Here is a 24,138-nt window from a genome sequence, read left to right as displayed (position 1 = left end):
CCAAAATAAGAGCAGATGCCCCAAACTGAATGCTGCACCCACAAGTGTTACTATTTTAAAGTTGAGGTTAATCATGTTAACGCATGCGTTAGAGGCTTGTGGTCTAACTTAACTACTATATGTCCCTATCTCTTATCATTATTCCCCTCCTCGATGTGAAAAACTTGCATTCTTTCAATAAACATTAACTTTTAGCTTTACAAAAAAAAGTGCACTGGCTACCCTTAAATAAACTAAACTGCTGAGCATCCAGGTGCTCCGGATTATGTGGAATGCTCCTCATTTAACAACGACTGAAGCCACTGTTCCGCACTGAACAGCTGTGGCTCCACTACACGAATTCCGATTGGTTTGTATACCACAATTACTGCCAAAAGGCATTGCGGTATACAAACCAATGCATAACTGTGCTGCCCTTCCACATTACACAGCGTTGGCTGTGCTCCGCAGTTTTTGACTGGCTCGTAGACCACATTTACAGCCAATCATAAATGCGGTCTACGAGCCAATCAAGTAAGCTTCTGTGGGGGACCGGAGCCAATGGGAGCACCCCAATACACGCCAATTACGTTCCGGGAAGCCTTTTCACACCAAAATAATGGCTTGAAAAAGGCTTCCAGGAATCAGGGATTTTACTTTTTGCAAGTTGCTTACAACAACAACTTGGAAGTAAGAACTCTGAAGACCGGGAACTTCGTCATCGGGGAAAAGGAAGGAGTGGCTGTGGTGAAGACTTCAAGACTTGGAAGCCAGTCTGCTACGAGAGGAGTTAGAAAGCTGAACGGACTACAGATTCAGGGACAATGCTTGCTGCTGCTTTGGTGGATTGAGACCAGTCAGAAGGCTGAGGTTCATTTTTCTGCCTGCTGGATCATCGTTTGTGCCGTGGCTTGTACTGAGCTGCTGGTGCTGTTTACATAGGTAGAGGTAAGTGACTGTTTTAGCTGCAATGGTTAAGGTTAATGTTAATGGTTAGGCAAGTATTTCCCTATCCTTAGAACTGGTATGCTAGCACAGATCCTTTTATTGTAGCAATTTTCTAAGTTTATAAGAGCAATACTTAGTGCCTCTGGGCTGCTTGTCCCACTAGTACATCTGATACTGTTAATTAAGCAACTTTCTGAGTTTTAAAACAGCAATACTTGAAGTGTCTCTGTGCTGGTTGTCCCACTAGTGCATCTCTGAAAGTAATTGCCATTTTTTAGAGACACTGTATGCCAAGTCAGGTCCTGTTATTCTAGCAGCTTTCTAAGTTTATAAGAGCAATATTTAAAGTCTCTCTGTTTGTTGCTGCTTGTCCCCCTTGTACGTCTCTGAAAGTAATTGCTATTCTTTTTGCAGAAACTGTATGCCAAGTCAGGTCCAGTTATTCTAGCAACTTTCTACATTTATAAAAGCAATATTTAAAGTGTCTCTGTGTTTGTGCTGCTTGTCCCCCTCGGACGTTTCAATGTAATTGCCATTTTTTTTAGAGAAATTGTATGCCAAGTCAGGTAGTTATTGTTCTAGCAACTTTCTACATTTATAAGAGCAATACTTAAAGTGCCTCTGTTTGTGATGCTTGTCCCCCTCGGACATCTTTGAAAGTAATTGCTGTTTTTTTTGCGTTAACTGTGTGCCAAATCAGGTTCTGTTATTCTAGCAACTTTCTAAGTTTATAAGAACAATATTTAGCGTCTGTTTGTGCTGCTTGTCCCCTAGTATATTTCTGAAAGTATAAGCCAATGTTTTGCAGAAACTGTATGCCAAGAGTTTGAGAGTGCATCATTTCTAAGTTTATCAGAGCAATATTTAAAGAGTCTCTATTTTTGTGCTGCTTGTCCCCCTAGTACATTGGGCAGGGCTTTATCCAGATTTCTTGCACTAAGAGGTTGAGATGTATGTCAGGATGGATGTCAGAAGTGAGTTATTTACAGTAATGAGATGATTTAAAGTATTCTGTTTTGTTTTCTGGTAGAACTTTAGAGTACAACTTGATTGTGCATTCTTTGGTCATAACTGTTCTAAGGCATGATGTCTTAAATGGCACATTCTAGTAAAAGTACAGAGAGCCCTGGTTTTAAGTACCCTTTTTAGGCACCTTTGCCAGGCCCAGAACTGGCTGTAGGAGAGGGGTAGAACACATCTAAAGTGTATGTAAAATGCAGGTAGTATTGTCGTCTGTGTGTGTGTGCGCATGTGCGCGCTGCAAGTGCATTTGTTAAGTTTGAAGTGTTTATCCTTGGCATGGATTCTGAGATGTAATCAAGGGTGCTTTTGAGAGTACTGCATGTCATGAAAGTCAATCTTCCTTTCTACAACTCTGGTTAGGTGGGCAAGTGAGCATCAGAGGAGTGAGTGTCATTGTCGAGGCAAAGAAGTGAATAATCTGATCATGGAGGCAATAGTAAAAAAAAAAAAAAAAAAAGGAGCAGAGATGAGCAAGAGAATAGAGTGCAAAGTCACGAAACTTCCAGTGATATGGGTAGGTTATGGCCCTATTGTCTCATCTTTTCTTTTGAGGAGATTATCTAATTTTCCTTTCTGAACTATAGTCCCATTTGTTTGTCATTGTTTAACGCCACTGTTTTACAAACCTGATAGGCACAGACTGCCCAGATTACAATGAGGACAGGGATGTAGATACAGATCGCACCCCAAAGAAGAGAAGTTACACAATTTTTCAGCCAAGTTGGGTAAGAGCATTTGACTGGCTTTCTATGAGTAGGCAGACATGATCTGCAACGACATGCCAACAGTGAGAAACACAGGCAAAATTGCAAGCATGCAGCTGGAAGATCTATGGTGGATTTCTTTGGACCTCAGAGTTTAGCAAGTACAACAGTGGTTGAGGCAGAGGTTGGTTTTGTGTCTCTCCTTGCTAAACACAACTTATCATTTGCAGCAGGAGAGCACATCCTGAAATTTATTAAGTGTGGAGAGGATCAAGATGTTCTCCAGAATATGACATGTGCAGCAACAAACACAGCATGCACTGCATGCATTGCACGGGATGTTCTGGGATCTCATTACCAGAATGATGTTGCAGCAGCATTCCAGAAATCACCATTCTGTGCGTCCATGGACCACAGCACAGACATGGAAGATGACAAACTGTTAGTGATCCTTGTTGGTTACCTTGATGAAAAGGCAAGCAAAAATGTGATAAGGTTCCTTCATATGCCAGAATGTGTCTAAGTACAGTTGTGTACACTTACCATAAATGTAGATGTTAGAGTGTATTGCAGTCATCACATTTGGGTTATCTGCCTGCAGGTAGCCCACAGCCAGCCTGAATACCAGAATCTTTGGATTTCTGCGTCAGATGCTGTTGTTTCTTCCTTGACATCAGGGGTATAAAACATGCAGTCGACGCCATTACATCAGTTTTTCTTGCCCCAGATGTCAGGTGCTCCCAAAATAGAAAGCAATTAAATAGTATGGTAAACCCCCATCAAAAAAACAAATACACAAGAAAAATTAAATATACCAACAAGAAGGAGAGGTAGAGCCAAGAGAAGTTAGGGGGCTGGAGGGAGGGTAACCAGGACTGCAACAGTGAATACACTCTAACATCTACATTTATGTTAAGTGTACACAACTGTACTATGTTCTTCGTGTTTCACTACTGCAGTCATCACATTTGGGTTGATTCCCAAAGCTAAGGGAGGGAGGAGGAGGAGGTTAAAGAGCATTAGGGCCAGCTATTAATCCCTGCAAGACTGCAGCGGCAAATCCAGCTCTGGATTTAGAAAAGATATGCAAGTGGTGATTCTTGGTGAAGTTATGTACAGAGCTCCAGGTAGCAGCTTCTAGGATGTCCCTGGTAGGGACTTCTCTGAGAAATGTCGCAGAAGTAGATGCAGCCCTGGTGGAATGTGATCTTATCGCCTGTGGGGTAGGTTTTCCATGGTGCCTGTAGCAGAAATTAATGCAATGGGCTATCCATTTGAAAATGGTTTGCTTTGAAATGGCCCTCCCCTCTGCAGCAAAGCTAACTAGCAGCTGTTCAGATTTTCTGATAGGCTTAGTCCTGTCCAAATAGAATCTAAGTTGTCTGTGCACATCCACAGAGTGCAGTATTCGTTCCCCTTTGTTTTGTGGATTAGGGAAAAAAGTAGGCAAATGAATGGACTGATTTAGGGCCACAGCAGACACCACCTTTGGCAAAAAGGAAGGATTAGTCCTGAGGGGGAACCCTGTCCGCATGGAAGATAATGAAGGGTTCCACTGCCATGAGGGCCTGTAATTCAGACACTCTTCTTGCTGAAGTGATGGCTAGAAGGAAGGCTGTTTTCCAACAAAGGAATTTCAACTCTGCTGTAGCAGCTGGCTCAAAGGGGGGGGGGTGAGCTTTTCCAATACAAAATTAAGGTCCCAGGCTGGAGAGGGAGCCCTCCTGGGGGGGGGGGTCTTAAATTTTTGGCCCCTCTAAGGAATTGCTTTAGAAAGGGGTGAAGTGGGGTGGCTCAGTATTATAATATGCAGAAATGGCAGAGGCATGAATTTTAATTGACGAGAAGGATAGGCCCTTGTGGAGCATTTCTATTAAGTACTGTAAAATATGAGGTAAGCTGGGCACCATTGTGCCCATCCCCTGAGCCTGGCTTCAGGAACAGTACCCTTTCCACTTTTCAGCATAGGATTTTCTAGTACTAGGCCTCCTTGGCTCCAGAATGACATCCAGTAGCTGCTTACTGAGGGATGTTAGAGGAGAGCTCAAGGAATTAGCCAGGCTGCAAGGTTCAGGGTTTGAAGCTGTGGGTGCAGAATCTGGCCCGCCTGCTGGGACAGCAGGGAAGGGGTCTGAGGCAGGTGCCATGGTTGCAGCAGTGTCATACTGCGCAAGAGAGGGTACCACTGCTGGCTTGTCCTGCTTGATCTTTTATAGAACCTTCGAGAGGTGAGGCATTGGGGGAAAGGCATAAACCAAGAGGCTTTCCCAGGTAAAGGACAGGGCATCCACTTTCCAAGCTTGACTGTGGGGAGTTCTGGTGCAGAATTTGTTCAATTGGTAGTTCTGAGGGGAGGCAAACAGGTGTACCTCTGAAGTCCCGCATTTGTTTCTCAAGAGGTTGAATATTTTGGGTTCTAGTTTCCATTTGTGTGGGTCCATGAGATTTCTGCTTAAGTCATCTGCCCGTGAATTTAGTTTGCCTGGCAAGAATTGTGCTTGTAGGTGCACTTGGTAGCTCAAGGCTGTGTCCCACAGAGCCATGGCTAGTCTTCAGAGGGTGTACGAGTGGGTTTCCCCCTGCTTGTTTATGTACCACATAACTGTGGTGTTGTCTGTCTTTACCAATAGTTATCCTGGAAGAAAACGGTCTTTGAAGGCTGTCAGAGCATTCTGTCAAGCTAACATTTCTTTTTGATTGATATGCAGGTGCACCTGTCTCGGGGTTCATTTGCCCTGAATGCACTGCCCTGCCATGTGAGCCCCCCCCCCCCCATGCATAGTCTGATGCGTTTGTTGTTAGGGTTTGGACGGCAGGGGGTAGAGTGAAAGGGAGTCCCTTGTTGTGGTGGCAGGCCTCTGCCCACCAGAGGAACTCTGTCTTTATACAAGGAATGATAGAAATCATTGTTTTCAGGTCCTGATAATGTTGACACCATAGTCTTTTAGATACCATTGGAGCTTCCTCATATGCAGTCTTGTATATGGAATTAGAATGCAAGAGGCCATGAACCCCAGGGCTTGCAGTATTTTCCTTGCAGATAGCTGTGGTTTTGAGGCCAATAGTTTGAAGTAGGCTGTCAAATAAACTTTTTTCCTCGGGAGTGTGGAATGCCACCTGGGAAGTTGTGTTCAAGCTTGCTCCCAGGAATACAATCTACTGGCACGGTACTAAGTGAGATTTCTTTTCGTTGATGGTGTACCCCAGTGAGGTTAGAAGTTTCTTTACGAATGCCAGGTGTTGTAATTGCAAGTCCTGGCTTTCTGCCTGAATCAGACAATCGTCCAAGTATGGGTAAATTTGAATATTTCTCTGCCTGAAATTGCAATGGTTGGAGCTAGACACTTTGTGAAAACCCTGTGTGCAGTACATAAGCCAAAGGTAAGTGCAGAGAACTGAAAGTGCATGGAACCCACCCTGAAACGTAGGTACTGTCTGCAGGATTCTCTTATTGGGATGTGCAGGTAAGCTTCCTTTAAGTCTAGGGTTGTCAGCCAGGCATCCTTGGCTAGCATAGGAAGAAGCTGTTGAAGAGTTAGCATTTTGAATTTTGGAACCACCAGAAAGGTGTTGAGAATAGAGAGGTCCAGGATAGGACACCAGGAGTTGTCTCTTCTGGGTACCAGAAAAAGTCTTGAATAAAAATCTTGTCCCCTTTGTTCTGCTGGGACAGGTTGAATAGCCCTGATACTGAGAAGAGAGAGAAAGTACAGTTTTGTACCTACCATAAATGTAGATGTTTGAGTGTAAACACTGCTGCAGTCATTGCACTTGGGTTATCCTGCCATCAGGCAGTCCCCGCAGTCGGCTAGAGTTCCAAAGTCTTGGTCCGGCGTCGGTTACCGTCGCCTCCTCCCTGACGCCAGTGCGATAGGGGTATATAACATGCAGCCAACGCCATTTTCTTCAGTTTTTCTTGCCCCAGATGTCAGGTGCCCCCAAATAGGTAGGCAATACAAATTGCTAGTAAAAAATACAAAAGAAAAGCAAACAACCATTTTTAGTTACCAGCAAATACTCCTCATAGGTAATAATGGGTATATGCCCTAGGTAAATACCACAAAGTAAGAGGGGAAGGTAACCTGGACTGCAGCAGTGTTTACACTCGAACATCTACATTTACGGTAGGTACAAAACTGTACTATGTTCATCGTGTTACACTGCTGCAGTCATTACACTTGGGTGGAATCCCAAAGCTGAGGTAGGGAGGCTGGATCTATAAGGCATTAGGGGTGGCTACAAGGCCCTGCAGTACAGCAGTGGCAAAGCCAGCTCTGGATTTGGAGTATAAAGGCAAATGGTAATGTTTGGTGAAGGTATGCACAGAACTCCATGTTGCTGCTTCCAAAATATCCTTGGGTAGGTACTCCTCTGAGGTAGGCAGTTGAAGTGGCTGTTGCCCTGGTGGAGTGACATCTAAGGCTGCTAGGTACAGGTTTCCCATGGTGGGTATAGCAGAAATGTATACAGTGTCCTATCCATTTTGAAAGAGTCTGCTTTGAAATGGCTTTTCCCTGTGCTCCTGCAGCTTATGCTACTAATAACTGCTCAGATTTTCTGAAAGCTTTGGTTTTGTCCAGGTAGTAGCGTAACTGTCTGTGAATGTCCAAAGAATGTAGTAGTCTCTCCCCTTTGTTCTGTGGTTTTGGATAAAAAAGTTGATAAGTGAATAGTTTGGTTTAGAGCCACACTTGATACCACCTTTGGCATAAACGTAGGGCTGGTTCTTAAAGACACCCTGTCCTGGTGGAAGACGAGGAAAGGTTCCACTGCCATTAGTGCCTGTAATTCTGAAACTCTTCATGCTGATGTTATTGCCAGTAGCAGAGCAGTTTTCCAAGAGATGTATTTTAATTCTGCTGTGTTAGCTGGCTCAAAAGGAGGTAAAGTTAATTTTTCCAAAACAAAATTCAGGTCCCAAGAAAAAATTGGTGGATCCGTGTTGTAATGAGCAGAGATAGCTGAGGCGTGGATCTTGATGGATGAAAAAGAGGCCCTTGTCCAGCATCTCAGTTAAGTATTGCAGTATCTGACGAATGTTTGAGACTAGAGGGTCAAGGCTGTGCGCTTGGATCCAGGCACAGAATCTCTTCCATTTGTCCGAGTATGCTTTCCTGGTGCTAGGCCTTCTGGCCTCCAGAATGACATCCATAACAGCTTTGGAGAGAGGCATTGCTTGCTTGACTAAGGAATTTTCCATGCAGCCAGATTTAAGGTCTTTAGCTGGCTGTGAAGTATCTGATTGTTGTGCTGAGTCAGCAACTGCGGCATTTGTGGTAAAATCCAGGGTGGTTCTTGTGTCAAGTTCTTTAAGATTGAATAACAGTGCTGGCGTGGCCAGTCTGGTGCAATCAATATCATTTTTGGCTCTTTCTGCCTGGCTTTTATGAGTACCTTTGGAAGGAGAGGTAAAGGGGGGAAAGCGTATACTTGTAGTTTTTTCCAGCTGAATGAGAGGGCATCCACTTTCCATGCTTGTGGATGGTAGCTCCTTGTGCAGAATTTCTGTAATTGGCAGTTCTTTGGGATAGCAAACAGATCTATGTCCGGGCTCCACCATTTTTGTGTTATCATTCTAAATAATTGTGGGTTCAGTTTCCATTCGTGTGGGTCCATAATGTTTCTGCTTAGGTTGTCTGCCAGTGTGTTTTTCTCTCCTGGCAGGAATTGTGCTTGCAGATGAACTTGGTAGTTTAGAGCTGTGCTCCACAAGGACATGGCCTGTCTGCCCCCTTGCATTTTTATGTACCACATAACTGTGGTGTTGTCTGTCTTTAATAGTAATAGTCATGGATGCAGTAGGTCCTTGAAAGCTATAATAGCATTTTGTACAGCTAGCATCTCTTTTTGATTGATGTGGAGATGTCTTTGCTCTGTGGGCCACTCGCTCAGGATACATTTTCCTGCCATGTGTGCTCCCCAGGTGTAATCCGATGCATCTGTTGTCAATGTCTGCCTGGCTGTGGGTTGAGTGACAGGCTGTCCCTTGTTGAGGTGACAAGCTTGTGCCCACCATCGAAACTCCTGTTGTAGGCAAGGAATTAGTGGTATAACTGTTTCCAAACTTTGACAGTGTTGAGACCATACACTCTTTAGGTACCATTGCAGTTTCCTCATATGCAGTCTGGCATATGGAATTAGTAGTATGCAAGATGCCATGTAGCCCAAGGCCTGCAAAAGTTTTCTTGCAGGGAGTTGGGTCTTTGTTGCCATTAATTGAAAATATTGAGTCAGTTGTCCTTGCTTGTCTGGCGTGAGATAAGCTATCTGGGCCGTTGTGTTCAAGCTGGCACCCAGGAATATTACCTGTTGTGAGGGCACTAGTTTTGATTTCTTTTCGTTTACTGCGTACCCCAGGCAACTTAATAACTTTTTTACGTACGCCAGATGCTTTAGTAGAATGTCCTTGCTCTCTGCTTGAATCAGGCAGTCATCCAGGTATGGATAATTTTGAATTCCTTTTTGTCTGCAAAATGCAATTACTGGTGCCAGGCACTTGGTGAAGACCCTGGGTGCAGTAGATAAGCCAAAGAGCAGTGAAGAGAATTGATAGTGCATTGAACCAGCTAGAAATCTGAGGTATCTTCTGCAATTTTCTCTGATAGGGACATGCAGGTATGCCTCTTTGAGGTCCAAAGTCACGAGCCAAGCTTTCTTGCCCAGCATGGGAAGAAGCTGCCGTAGTGTCAACATCTTGAATTTCGGAACATCCAGGTAAGTGTTTAGTGTAGAAAGGTCCAGAATGGGTCTCCAGGCTTTGTCCTTTCTGGGAACCAGAAAGAGTCTTGAGTAAAATCCTTGCCCTTGTTCCTGTGGTGGTATCTTTTGAATAGCTCTCATGTCCATGAGTGCTGTAATTTATTTTTGAGCCTCTGCCCATTGATTTGGTAGCAGATTTGGCATTCCTTTTAGCCTTGGAAAGGTGTGGAAATGGAACCTGTAACCTTGAGATACAATGTTGAGAACCCATTTGTCTTTGGTGATGCAATTCCAGTTGTGAAAGAAAAGTGACAGTTTTCCTCCTAAGGGGGCTGCCAAGAGAGAGCCGTTTGGCAGCTGTAGTGGAAAGTTATTGAGGCTGTTTTTTTATAAGGCTGAGGCCTGTCTTCCCCTTCTTTATGGCCTAGTGTGCCCCATTGTCGAGGCCTGTAAGTGCCTTGCGTCTGACCTCTACCTCTTGGACGTCTGTATCTGCCCCTTTGAGGTCTATCTGTGACTGGAAAGGACCAATTCTTTGTTGGCCAATTTCTGCTAAAACGAGGAGGCTGAACCTGCAAGAAATCTTTCACCGTTTGCATAGATTTTGCCTTATCCTCCATCTTCTTTAATACCTCCTCTGCCTTAACTCCATACAGCACATTCCGCTGCAAAGGTGCATCCAACAGTTTGACCTTAACATGATCTGGTAACGTATGTTCTTTTAACCAAGCATGCCTTCTAATGACAGAGCCTGTAACTGCTGCTCTACAGGAGGCCTCTAAGGAATCAAACCCACATTGCAAAGTATGTTTCCCTACTTGTTCAGCTGCATGCAATAAATCCTGCATTTCTTTTAAGTTAGGTGGATCTGAATCTGGAATCATCTTTTGTTTCAACTGAGACATCAGAAATTGCTGATATTTTAGCATGTGAAACTGGCAATTTAAGACTCTCATTGCTAAAGTGGCAGACGTATATACCTTCTTTCCCCATCTGTCTAATGCTCTGGAATCTCTGTCAGAGGGAACTGGATTTTTTGCTGATGAGGCCTTAATCCCTTTGGATCCCTGAGAAATAGTTTCAAGGTCAGCAACAGGGCTTTTGTACAGAAATTTGTGAGAGTCAGGGACTCTGTAATATCTATCAGGTTTAACTGGGGCTGGGGGTAAGGAGTCAGTGTTCAAACTGGATTCAGTGTACACATTATCCACAATGTCAAACTGGTGGGATAGCAAGGGGTCTGTGTTGGGCAATAAAAGGAAGTCTCAGAGTCTTTTCTTGGATTCTGAGTAATCCTGGCCTTCCCAATGGAAATGCTCTCTCATGGTATGTAAGGTCTCCCCCAAAGGAGTAATCCTCAGGCGGAGAGGCTGATGGAATCGATTCCTTAGCATCAGAATCCTCATAAGGGGGTAAAGAATATCCTAGGTCCGAGGAAGAGTCAGAGGAAATGGACAGCTGGTCAGAAGATTCATAGTCTGCATCCTGCCTAGGCCTTTTATCAGGAGGGGGAATGGGACCCCCTGATCAGGGTGATTAGGTCCTCGGCCATTTTTAGCATTTGTTTCTTAGGCATGGAAGCCTGTCCTGGAGAGAGTTGTGTCTGTTTCGTAGCCTTTAAGGGGGGCTTAGACTTAACAGAGGGTTTAATAGTTAACTGGGTAGGTCTGAAAACACCCTCTCTGTAGTGTGGATTGCTCAGCTACTTCTGTTTCCTCTGTAGGTTTAGGATCGGTAAACTGAAGGCCTAGTGTGTCAGAAGGCCCAGCCAGCTCCACATAGGAGTCGGAGGCGGTCTGTGGAAGCGGTCGTCAGGGGCTGCGTAGGCACCTTGCTGAAAACCGGAGAACCGGTGACTGGCCTAGAAGAGGCCTCGTCGTCCGTTTTGGGCCTCGGATGCCTGTCCTTGTCCTTGCGCTTTTTATGCATTGCAGTCGTCGGAATTTCCAATGGCATGGTGTCATTGAATTTTCTACCAAAATAATGTCGGGCAAAATCAAACCGACATTTAATAGTGCGCTTGTTAAACCTAGCACAAAACCGACAACCAGTGACGTCGTGGTCAAGGCCTAGGCATGGAATAAAATAGGAGTGGAAATCCTTATGAGGTATTTGTTTCCCACAAGAAATACAGTTATTAACTTTTACTGACATCTGTCTGAGGCAAGAAAAAGTTTCCCCAACGGTGTACTTAGCTTGTTTAGAAGACTTCGGTTCTGGATTCAGAATAAAAATCTCAGGAGTCGGCCGACCGGCACTTGCGAACTGCTTCTGCTTCGGGCACCATGCAGCAAGAAAGACTGAAGAAAATGGTGTCGGCTGCATCTTATATACCCCTGTCACACTGATGTCAGGGAGGAGGCGACAGCAACAGACGCCGGACCAGGACTTTGGAACTCTGGCCGACTGTGGGACCACCTGATGGCAGGATAACCCAAGTGTAATGACTGCAGCAGTGTAACACGAACATCCTGTTGTTGGGCCTCCGCCCACTGATTTGGGGTTGGTAGCGTGTGGAAGTGGAATCTGTATCCTTGGGAAACTATGTTCAAAACCCATTTGCCCTGGGTAATGAGTTCCCAGTTTTTTGCATGCAGGGGAGCTTTCCTCCTAAGGGAGCATGTAGTAGAGCAGGGCTTGGAAGGTTTAATGTTAAGTCATTGTGCCATATTTTTGGTAGGAGGGTAGCTTAGTACTCCCTGCTTTAGAAGTGAGAGCCCCCCATTGCTTAGATCTGTGCGTAGTCTGAGAATGTAGCCTAGGTGGTCTGCTGTTCCTAGGTTTGGACTGAGAAGGCCTGGAAGGGACTGGAAAGTACCAGTTCTTTGAAGGCCAATGCCTACCGAATCTGTGAGGCTGTACTTGTAGGAAATCTTTTAACAGTCTGCATAGATTTAGCTTTTTCCTCCATCCTTTTGAGAACTACTTCTGCTTTGTGGCCAAAAAGGCGGTCTTGGTTTAAGGGAGTATCCAGTAATTTAGCTTTGACATGATCTGGCAAGTTTTGTTCCTTACGCCAAGCAAGCCTTCTAATTAAAGACCCAGTGACAGCAACCCTGCAAGATCCTTCTAAAGCGTCAAAACCACATTGCAAGGTATGTTTACCAACTTGTTCTGTAGAATGCATTAAATCTTGCAGTAGTCCCATAATATGCTGCTTATACTTCAACATATGAAACTGGCAATTTAAAGCCCTACTGGCCAAGTAGCAGAAGTGTATACCTTCTTACCCAATCTGTCCAAGGCTCTAGAATCTCTATCAGAAGGGGTAGGATTTTTGGCAGCAGCAGCCTTAATGCCTTTTGGTCCTTGGAAAATGGTTTCTGGATCCGCAGAAGGAATCTTGAAGAGGAACTTGTGAGATTCAGGTACTCTGTTGTACCTGTCAGGTTTTCTGGGAGTTGGAGGTAAAGTGTCTGGGTTAAGGCTAGATTCCAAGAAAGCATCATCTACAATGTCCAGAACAGGAGGAATAGCTAAAGGCCTTTGTTGAGGTAGGAGTAAGAATTCCCCAAGTCTCTTTTTGGACTCTGAGTAATCCTGGCTTTCCCAGCGGAAATGCTCCCTAAGAGTATGCAAGGTTTCACCGAAAGAAAAATCTTCTGGATGGGAAGCAGAGGGAATGGAATCCTCTGCATCAGAATCCTCATAAGTGGATAAGGGCAAATCCTGGTAATCAGGAGCAGAAATGTCAGATTCCTGATCAAAAGAATCAGAAGGAAAATCAGTTCTAGGTCTCTTAGAGAGGGAAGGCTGGCTTCCCCTAATTAAGGTAATAAGGTCTTCAGCCATTCTAAGCATTTGTTTTTTTTAGGCATATGGGCCTGAACTTGCGATTTGGTAGTCTGTTTTCTAGGCGTAGTGCAAGTTTTTGGCCAGGATGAAAACAATGGCGTCTAATATGAATGTCTGTAGGCCTGAATACACCCTCAGAAGCCGGTGCCTGCACAGCGGCTCCGGATCCATCCAAGGTAGAGACATCTGCAGGTTCCATAGTTGAAGAAGCATCTTGCGGCATACCGGACTCCGAATGGGTCTCAGTAGAGGCCTGTGAATCTGAAGTAGTTGGTATCAGGGGCTGCAAAAGCGCCTCACTGAGTACCGGTGGACTGGCGACTAGCTTAATGGAAGTGTCGTTGGCAGCTTTGGACCTATGCGGTATGTCTCGGTCTTTATCCTTACATTTTTTCGGAAGATCGCTAGTCAGATGGCTTAACAAAGCCATTCTGGAGTACACAGATCGAGTACGAAAGTAATTAGCTGCAAAAATAGCCCAACAACGAATAGTTTGGATGTTGAACAAGGCAGAAAACCAACAACAAGGGACATTGTGGTCTGGGCCTAGACAGGGGATGCAGTAAGAATGAAAAAACTCTATGAGGTATTTGCTTTCCACAGGTAAGACAATTGTTGACTTTTACTGACATCGGTTAGAGCAAGAAAAAGGATCCCCAATGAGGTACTTAGCTTTATTGAACACTTTGGGTCTGAAACACGAAAACGCAAATTTCAGAAGTCGGCCGACCGGCACTTGCGAACTGCTTCTGGTTCAGGCACCGCACGGCAAGAAAGACTGATGTAATGGCATCGGCTGCATGTTTTATACCCCCTGATGACCTGACGCCGAGGAAGAACTGACAGCATCCGAAGTAGAAATCTGAAGACACTGGTATTCAGGCCGGCTGAGGGCTACCTGCAGGCAGATAACCCAAATATGATGTCTGCAACAGGGAAACGTGAAGAACATCTGGATAAGCAATGTTTGATGCTTTAATGTCTACTCTGACAAAATTTAACATTCCAGTTTCCAACATTGTGGGCCTTTTCTTCAGACAATGCTGCCTCAATGATTGGGAAACACAATTCTGTGCTGTCTAAATTAAAGGAGGTGAAGACCACAATTATAAACATGGGGTGTCTATGCCACTTGGCAGACCTCTGCAGCAAGGCTGCTGTAAAAGCACTGCATTCTCCAGTTGAAGAACTTACATCAGATGTGTACTACCATTTCAGTTCCAGTGCACAGAGAACAAAAACTGCAAGAATTTGCTTTGTTCACAGATACGGACTCCCTCAAGATCATTAGACATGCACCTACTAGATGGCTTAGTCTTGGTAAGGTAATTAATAGAACTCTGGACATGAGGCCAGCTCCAAATGCGTATTTTCCGTCTGCAGAGCCAAGGTCTGCTAAAATTGACTTAATTTCTAAAAACCTGCAGAGTCATGAAGTGCATATGATTTTTCTGTTTCTTAAAAGTATGCACTTGAACCCTTACTGGAGTTCAACATCCAGCTTCAGAGCCGAGAAAGCCAGCTACTGACACCATGACACTGTGCATAAACTCCTGCAGCAGTATGCTGGCAGACTCCTTAGACCTGCAGCTGCTGTCAGACTAATCAAACACAGTGATGTGTTAGTATTGACTGACTAGCGAACTGCGTATTGGCTACGAAGTCAAGCAGTAGATGAACAGCCATGAGGAGGATGTTGCCGGCACAGTTGTTGAATTTAACTTTTACAAAAAAGTTACAGCTTTTTATGCTGCAGTGCTGCAGAAAATGCTGAAAAAGTTTTCCATGCAGGATCACTTACTGAAAGATGCTGCATTAGTTATTAATCCAGCCAAAAAATTGGTAATTTCTTCAGGACTTGTCAGGGATGTTGGCTTCCATCTGAGTGTATGTGAAAATGATGTTGAGGCTGAACAATTAATCCGTGAGTTTACCCAATACCAGATCGAGGACACAAGGAATCTGACAGGCCCAGTAGATGGGCCCCACTCATGTGTGTCAAAATACTGGGCACACCTTCTGAGGGACCTTTGCAATGAAGGGAAACTGGCACTCTTTAAGCAGCTGATGATGAGTCTACTTTGCTTGCCACACTCAAATGCACAAGCTGGAAGAGCATTTAGCATGGTGTGGAAAGTTAAGACTGAACTGCGCCAGTATCTGAGTGTAAAAACATTGAACTCTTTGTTGGCAGTTAAAATGAACAAAGAACTGGACTGCTGTGATGTTAAGCTGACGAAACATGTTTTAGAGGCTGCCAAGAAAGCCACAGCAGCATACAATAAGTCTACATCTGACATATGACAAGATACTACTTAACTTGGTCTAACTAAAATCATATGAGTGATTTATGTCTATGTAGGAAATGTAGTAAATGTGATTTTTATTTTTGTAAAGTGCTGTTTCATTTACTTACGGCGTGGTTATGGTATTGCAGATAAATAAAGGTTTTGGATCCGAGAAGTGTGTCTTATTGAATTTTAAAGATGTTCTACCATGCTGCATGGTGAAGGCACGTTTTGTGCAGTGCGAAAATAGGGTGTTTCACATTTTGAAAAATTTGTCACACATTGTTAGGGTCTGTGTTCCACATTGGTCTCTTAAGAGGTTGAGACCTATGCTAATTGGTGACCTTTATATTTAATGCACTGAAGTGCTAAGGCTGATAAGGAGGTAACCCTATTCACTTATGGTTTCAAAGTTCATTTTTTTTCTTTTCACTGAATTTTCTGCCAATACACCTTTAAAAGTTCATTACATTGCACATTATAGATTTTGCTCAGAATATACTATTTCACTGAACTGATTGCCAGTATAATTATAAAAGTTAATTAGATTCTATACTGCAGATTTCTCTCAAAACACACCCTTCAGACCTCCAATTATCAACTGCATGCTGTTTCGCTTCACATAAATAGTAAAAAAACAAAGAAACATAAGTTCTGACTATCAAATAAAGTATTTTAACATGAGATAATTTTTTTCTAAATCTGTACCAGATTTCTATAGTGACCAATTTTTAATATTTTTAATCTGGGATGTCCTCCTACTGAACTTCATAACATAACCAAACTTTTCTGAGACACCTGTCTACTTGAATTACTAGAACAAGGTGTAGAAGAAAAGGGTTTACCAATAGCATTCCTCTCCAGTAATACAAAGTCTTTACTAGTTTGGAGCAAATGGCTGACATATCCTATTTTGAAAATCTCTCACCTATGCTAATCTATCTTACTGCTATATAACCATGAAGGAATTGTGGCTGACCAGATATTTACATTCAGGAAGTATGCATCCAAAATGCACTTTTAATAATAATGTAAAAAAAAGTAAGCTATTGACAGCAAGTATACTTAACACGAGTGTTGTTCCATATAAAAATTAATGATATGAGAGATTTTCAAAATTTTTCAGAAATGTTACAAAGTTCAATAGAAGAACATCACAGATTAAATCATTAAAACTAACTGGTCAATACTGAAATCTTGAACAGATCTAGGATAAATTAGTGCATATTAAAACACTATTTGATGGTTGCAACACATGCTTCTTTGTTTTTACTAGTTGTACTTTACCCAAGAACTCAGTTTAGCTGTGCTGAGTTTGTGCACGTGCTTGGTCTCTTCAGATAAAAGAAGGTGACAATGATGAAAACCCAGCTTGTTACTTTGCAACTGCAAGAATGAATTACCATTTTTGGATATGTGGAAGGAGACTAAACAGAAGATAATCAAGAAACTGAATGCTCTTGACTATGGATAGCAAACTTCAAGCAGTGAAAGTTTTAGTCCCTTTAATCTTATATACAGGACAGTCATATTTATTATCAACTAGAAGAGAAGCTGTGGACGGACTGATAGACCTAAAGGAATTTATTTGACAGGGGGAAGAATCAAGTTGGATGAGTTGATTCTGGCCATACAGAAGATAGTTTATGATTTCTAGATTTGAAGGGGTAAACTCTAAAGTTACACAGTTAAGGCTCATATACATAATTCAAAAAGACTATAAATGAAAGTGGAAAACGATGATAATGAAGTGCAGGGAGGACTTAGACTATGGCTTCTGACGCAAGTCCTTTAGGAGAATACAAAAACATACAAAATAATACATAACATTCTAAGCAGAATTCAAACAATTAAGTCACTGTGAAAATGGAGAAAGACGTTTATCAATAGGGATCTCTGCAAGTAGAGGGAACAGAAAACAGGCAAGAAGAGTTTGTAATTTATTGGAGGAAATTAGTAAAGAAATGAATGTGGTAGAAGAAATAACTCTGGAGGGAAACGTAACAGTAGGATGAAGTGAAACAATAATGTGGACTCCCAAGTTAGAAATGCCTTCTTATGAAGAATTGACAACTAGATGTTAATATGAAAGCCTACTTCTTGGACAGTTTTTAGTGGAATCTACATCTAAAGATGTTTAAAAAGGAACAATTAGAGACGGGTGTACAGAATAATACATAATTACTCTAAGTATCAATCACAGGAGGCTAGAAAAGGTAAGGAAAATAAAACAAAAAAGGCAAATTACAAAGTAACACTGGGAAGAAATCTTCACTGGCCCAAGTATACAAAGTCCAGAAGGGTTATGATTTTACCACTGAAGTGTTCGCATAGGTATGTTTATGCCCCAAAGAGACTTCAGATGTTTTCCCCCCTCAAGCAGACAACAGACACTGAAGACGTGATGGGGAAGACAGAGTAAATTGGCAACATGATTTTGGGAATCTAACCCAGCCACTGGGGATGCACAAGCCAGTGCATTTCTTTGTGCCGGTCCCAAGCCCGGATAAATGGGGAGGGTTGCGCCAGGAAGGGCATCCGGCGTAAAACTTCACCAAATCATTTCATGCAATCACCAGTAAATATTTCCATACAGGATCGGACGAGGCCCGGGTTAACAACGACCGCCGCCAGTACTGTTAGCCAACAGGGTGATGGCAGAAATTGGGCTACTGCTGGCCAAAGGAGGAGAAGAGGAGGAAGGCATGGCTGAAGGCAGGAAGAGAGGAGAAAGGCTAGGACTGTGGTAGTGAGGGTCGGAACTTTGAATGTTGGCAGTATGACTGGTATAGGGAGAGAGCTAGCTGATATGATGGACAGAAGGAAGGTTGATATATTGTGTGTGCAAGAGACCAGTTGGAAGGGGAGTAAGGCTACGTGTATCGGAGGTGGGTTCAAATTGTTTTATCATGGTGTGGATGGGAGTAGAAATGGCGTAGGAGTTATTCTGAAGGAACAGTATGCGAAGTGTTTTGGAGGTGAAAAGAGTGTCGGACAGAGTGATGTTTATGAAGCTGGAAATTGATGGTGTAATGATGAATATTATTAGTGCATATGCTCCACAAAAGTTGGGTGTGCAATGGATGAGAAAAAAAAATTTGGAGTGAATTGGATGAAGTGGTGATGACTGTACCCAAGGGTGAGAGAGTGGTGATTGGAGCGGATTTCAATGGGCATGTTAGTGAAGGGAACAGAGGGGATGAGGAAGTGATGGGTAGGTATGGTGTTAAACAAAGAAATGTAGAAGGTCAGATGGTAGTGGATTTTGCTAAAAGGATGGACATGGCTGTAGTGAATATGTATTTTAACAAGAGGGAGGAGCATAGGGTGACATACAAGAGTGGAGGAAAATGCACACAGGTGGATTATATCTTATGTAGGAGGGCCAGTTTGAAGGAGATTGGAGACTGTAAAGTGGTGACCGGAGAAAGTGTAGTTAGGCAGCATAGGATGGTGGTTTGTAGGATGACATTGGTGATCAAGAAGAGGAGGAGGAGTGTGAGGGCAGCACCAAGGATCAAATGGTGGAAATTGAAAAAGGGTAACTGTGAGATGGAGTTCAGGGATGAGTTAAGACAGGCACTGAGTGGCAGTGAAAAGTTACCAATAGCTGGGTAACTACAGCAGAGCTAGTAAGGGAGACGGCTAGAAAGGTGCTTGGTATCACATTGGGACAGAGGAAGGACGACAAGGAGACATGGTGGTGGAATGAGGAAGTACAGGAGAGTATACAGAGAAAGAGGTTGACAAAGAAGAAGTGGGATTGTCAGAGAGATGAAGAAAGTAGACAGGAGTATAAGGAGATGAAGTCCATGGCAAAGAGAGAGGTGGCGAAGGCTAAGGATAAGGCATATGAAGAGTTGTATGAAAGGTTGGACACTAAGGAGGGAGAAAAGGACCTGTACCAATTGGCTAGACAGAGGGACCGAGCTAGGAAAGATGTACAGCAGGTAAAGGTGATAAAGGATAATGAGGGAAACATACTCACAAGTGAGGAGAGTGTGTTGAGGAGATGGAAAGAGTACTTTGAGGGGTTGATGAATGAAGAGAATGAGAGGGAGAGAAGGTTGGATGATGTAGGGATAGTGAATCATGAAGTACAATGGATTAGCAAGGAGGAAGTAAGGACAGCTATGAAGAGAATGAAGAATGGAAATGCTGTTGGCTCAGATGACAAACCTGTGGAAGCATGGAGGTGTTTAGGTGAAATGGCAGTGGAGTTTTTAACCAGATTGTTTAATGAAATCTTAGAACGTGAGAGGATGCCTAAGGAATGGAGAAAAAGTGTTTTGGTACAGATTTTTAAGAATAAGGGTGATGTACAAAGCTGTAGTAACTACAGAGGGATTAAACTGATCAGTCACAGCATGAAGTTATGGGAAAGAGTAGTGGAAGCTAGCTTAAAAAGGGACGTGATGATTAGTGAACAGCAGTATGGTTTCATGCTGGGAAAGAGCACTACAGACGTGATGTTTGCTCTGAGAGTGTTATTGGAGAAGTACAGAGAATGTCAGAAGGAGTTGCATTGTGTTTTTGTAGACTTAGAGAAAGCATATGACAGGGTGCCTAGAGAGGAGTTGTGGTATTGTATGAGGAAGTCAGGAGTGTCAGAGAAGTATGTAAGAGTGGTACAGGATATGTACGAGGGTAGTACAACAGCGGTGAGGTCTGCAGTGGGAGTGACGGATGCGTTTAAGGTGGAGGTGGGATTACATCAAGGATCAGCTCTGAGCCCTTTTCTTATTTGCAATGGTGATGGACAGGTTGACAGATGAGATCAGACAGGAGTCCCCATGGACTATGATGCTTGCAGATGACATTGTGATCTGTAGTGAGAGTAGGGAACAGGTGGAGGAGACCCTGGAGAGATGAAGATATGCTCTAGAGAGAAGAGGAGTGAAGGTCAGTAGGACTAAGACAGAATATGTGTGTGTGAATGAGAGGGAGGATAGAGGGAATGATGAGGATGGAAGGAGTAGAGGTGATGAAGGTGGATGAGTTTAAATACTTGGGGTCAATAGTTCAGAGTAACGGTGAGTGTGGAAGAGAGGTGAAGAAGAGAGTACAGGCAGGATGGAGTGGGTGGAGAAGAGTGTCAGGAGTGATTTGTGACAGACGAGTACCTGTAAGAGTGAAAGGGAAGGTCTACAAGAGGGTAGTGAGACCAGCTATGTTATATGGGTTGGAGACAGTGGCATTGACAAAAAAGAAGGAGTCTGAGCTGGATGTGGCAGTGTTAAAGATGTTAAGATTTGCACTGTGTGTGACGAGGGTGGACAGGATTAGGAATAAGTATATTAGAGGGTCAGCCCAGGTTGGAAGGTTTGGAGACAAAGCCAAAGAGGCAAGATTACGTTGGTTTGGACATGTGCTGAGGAGGGATGCTGAGTATATTGGGAAAAAGATGCTAAGGATGAAGCTACCAGGTAACAGGAAGGCCTAAGATAAGGTTCATGGATGTGGTGAGAGAGGACATGCAGGTGGTTGGGCGACAGAGCAAGATGCAGAGAACAGGAAGAAATGGAATCAGGTGATCTGCTGTGGTGACCCCAAACGGGAACAGCCGAAAGAAGAAGATGATGATGATTTTGGGAATCTAACAACTATTAAAAATTCATTTCGGAGTACTGTACCTAAGGAAATTATCCTGCGGTGACGGAATACAGTATCTGAATTGCCTACAGATATAGTAAGGTCTTTAATTTAATGCTAAAGGCTTGTCAAAAAATGGAAATCAAAATCTGAGCCAACTGCAATGGAAATTTTTTAATATTGTAAAGGAGATACAAGAACAGGAAAGCAGGGTGTTTAGAAAGAGGAAGAAACAAATTTTGTAGAAATAACTAGAATTTGTGGGAACAAAGTATCCAGAATAAGGTTCAGGAAGATGAATGATGTTTAACGGAAGGCAGGAGCCAATCAATTTATGTAATGATGGACTGAATGAAAAATGTTAGACTAGAAATATATGTATGCTGTATGATAATGAAAACTGTGGTTTCTTTTCTTATTAATGCATTGAACTAATGCTGTGACGATTTAATAAAAGTTTAAAAAAATATTAGCTCCCTGCATTTCCAAACTTGCATGCCTCTACCAGTCCAAAACTGGAAGACAACTCCCTTTTCAGGATTCAGCTGAATTTATGCTTACTTTTAAGGATGAACATATATTCAACAATGAACACTACACATCTTTAACTGGTTCATGTTATTACTAGATAACAGCAAGTGTGGTTAACTGTAATCTTCTTCAGGCAGCACCTCATATTATCTTGCTGTAACAATTCAAGCTTGTGGCAAAAAAAAAAAAAAAAAAGTTTCTTATCTCAATGACAGACTTCAGTTCTTACAGTTTGCTATATAACAGTCGAGACCACCTGAACCAGCCTGACAATCTAGGCAAAGCATCCAGTCATATTAACAGAGACCTTATTCATTCAGTTTTAGATAAACTGATACTTCCAGTATAACTGTTAAAGTTATTTGATCGGTACTTAAAGATTCTGTGGCTTTTACTGCTGTTATTGGTCAGCAGTCTTAATGATTCAAACAGGTTTGCAGGGTAAGACAGTGGCACCCTCTAGAGGTTTTTATTGCATATTTGGGTCTACTTCAAAACATCGAAAGCCCACAATATCGAAGACCAAATCATCAAGACAAAAGCATTGAAACCTCACTCATACAACTAATGAAAATGAAACCTTACCATCTCCAACTCACCCAGGTGGGGGGTTGTGCCCCCCCACCCCCTAACTAAATATACCAACTCCAAGATCGCACAACAGTTAGGAAAAGGGCAAAGTCTATCTTCTTGGCCAACAGGTTACTTACTATGGGAATGGATTTGCCAACCCGGTCGTTCACAGAAGTAAGGTTTTGATGCTTTTGTCTCCATAATTTGGTCTTCAATATTAAATTCCACATAAATTCGAATTTGAATTCTGCAACTTGAAATTTATTGTATGATGAAGCAGTTTACACAGACTTTTCCAACTGGCTTGTCAGCTCCAAGCCAGAGAATTTTTAACACTACACCTACTACAATTAAGAGGCTGACACTAAATGTCTACAATCAGCTTGACTGTCATTTCTCCACCAAAAAAAAAGGTGAACTGACTTCATTTCTACAACCAGTATGGAAAAAAGCATAATTTTTCCTTTACTCCCTCTTGATGCTTGTGACAAGGAAAAGGAGTGGATTAGGGCAGGGAAGGACTGCAAACGCAAGACATTCCTGCTTAGAGTCTTGATATTTCCCCCTTCTTCTGTTTCCACATTAGCATACTGACTTTATAATACTGACCTATTATCAGTTACCTTTCTTGAAACAAAACTGTATTTGAAATATCAATAAAAATATAAAATCAAAAGCAAGGTGGTCTGACAAGTTAGCAGGAAAAGACTACATTAAAACTAGTGAGATGCGGAATAAATGGACAATAAATATAACAAGGTGCAAAAGAAAACACTTGGGTAACCACTATGAGAGAAAGGATTAGGTTCATTCTGCTGAAACAAAAAACAAATATACTCAAGTCAAACTATTGTGCCAACTAGTCCCTAAAGGGATGAGAGGATAATGAATTATATTTACCAAGGTCACAAATGAATTAACAGCATGCAGTAGCTAAAACAAAAGCAATGTGATTTTTACTTGAAACTACTGATAACAGCACATAAAGCGAGAGTGGTTGCAAAAGGTAAATTCATTAGAAACATCACTTAAACAGGTGTTCAGTTTTAGACTAAAGCAGATAAAACTAACTTCAAAAATTATATAACTAAAACACAAAGTGCGACAGCTCATAAATGAATTTACTACTAAAATATGTAAACCTGACGAATGGTTTGTGACTAGGGCTACGTTTTTCTGTATGGGCTATAAGATGGAGTGGGTGAGAGAAACCAAGTTACTGGTATACTACAGAAAGGGGCTCCTATTTGCCCATGGGAGAGAACTCCATGAGAGACCTTGAAAGCCAGCATGTTCTAGTTGTCAAATATACCTTGTGTGCAGTCACTCAAAACATACCATCATCTTATGTAGAAAAAGATATGCATTGTGGCATATACCTTATTTTAACACCATGATTTATGATAGTGTCACAACTTTCCTCACAATACTTTATTATGGTCAAATATTTTACCTTTTTATTATTCAAGCCTCTTCCATTCAGACAGTCATGTCTGAATAAAAGTGAAAGGTATATCCATTTTATAAGCCATTTTTCGGACTTCACTAGGGGGCTGTGCTAGTCCAGTTTAAAATGGGCGAAGCTTGTGGAGTTACTGTGAGTGGTTTAAAAAGTTCCATTACAGAGATGACATCCCAGTAATAAAACACCACTACTGGGTTAAAATTATAGATTCTGGTACATGGGTAGAATTAAACAAAGGAAATGCTATACTTTCCAAGAAAGCTGTCTTTGCTCTGTTGACTGAAGAATGGAAAGAATAAATGCACAGTGTAAGGAAGAGTACAGAAAATAACGGGAGCCAGTCCTTCAATAAGCATCAACTCCCCCTATTTACGTACCAAGCTGCAGCCACTTCTGCTCTACAGAATGGAACCTGTGCCCCTTCATATCACAGCTTGGTCCTGAAGCTTATATTTTACTGTCTAATCCATTTCTGACATCAGTACCTCACAGCAAAAGGCTTTACACAAAATGAAACTTCACCTGAAAAAAAAAAGGCAAG

The 24,138-nt window shown here is 42.5% G+C and overlaps 1 protein-coding gene across 1 annotated transcript in view; it reads right to left on the bottom strand.

Moving 5' to 3' along the window:
- The window catches only part of KMT2D (lysine methyltransferase 2D), a 3,358,270-nt gene that overhangs the window by 829,004 nt on the left and 2,505,128 nt on the right, over nucleotides 1–24,138 (bottom strand). The window lies entirely within an intron of this gene.

The sequence above is a fragment of the Protopterus annectens genome, chromosome 9.part0 (assembly GCF_019279795.1).
Source record: "Protopterus annectens isolate FY-2018-M chromosome 9.part0, PAN1.0, whole genome shotgun sequence".
NCBI classification, from domain to species: Eukaryota; Metazoa; Chordata; order Ceratodontiformes; family Protopteridae; genus Protopterus; species Protopterus annectens.
The sequence above is the reverse complement of the archived record's forward strand: the minus strand, read 5'-3'. Positions and strand labels throughout refer to the sequence as shown.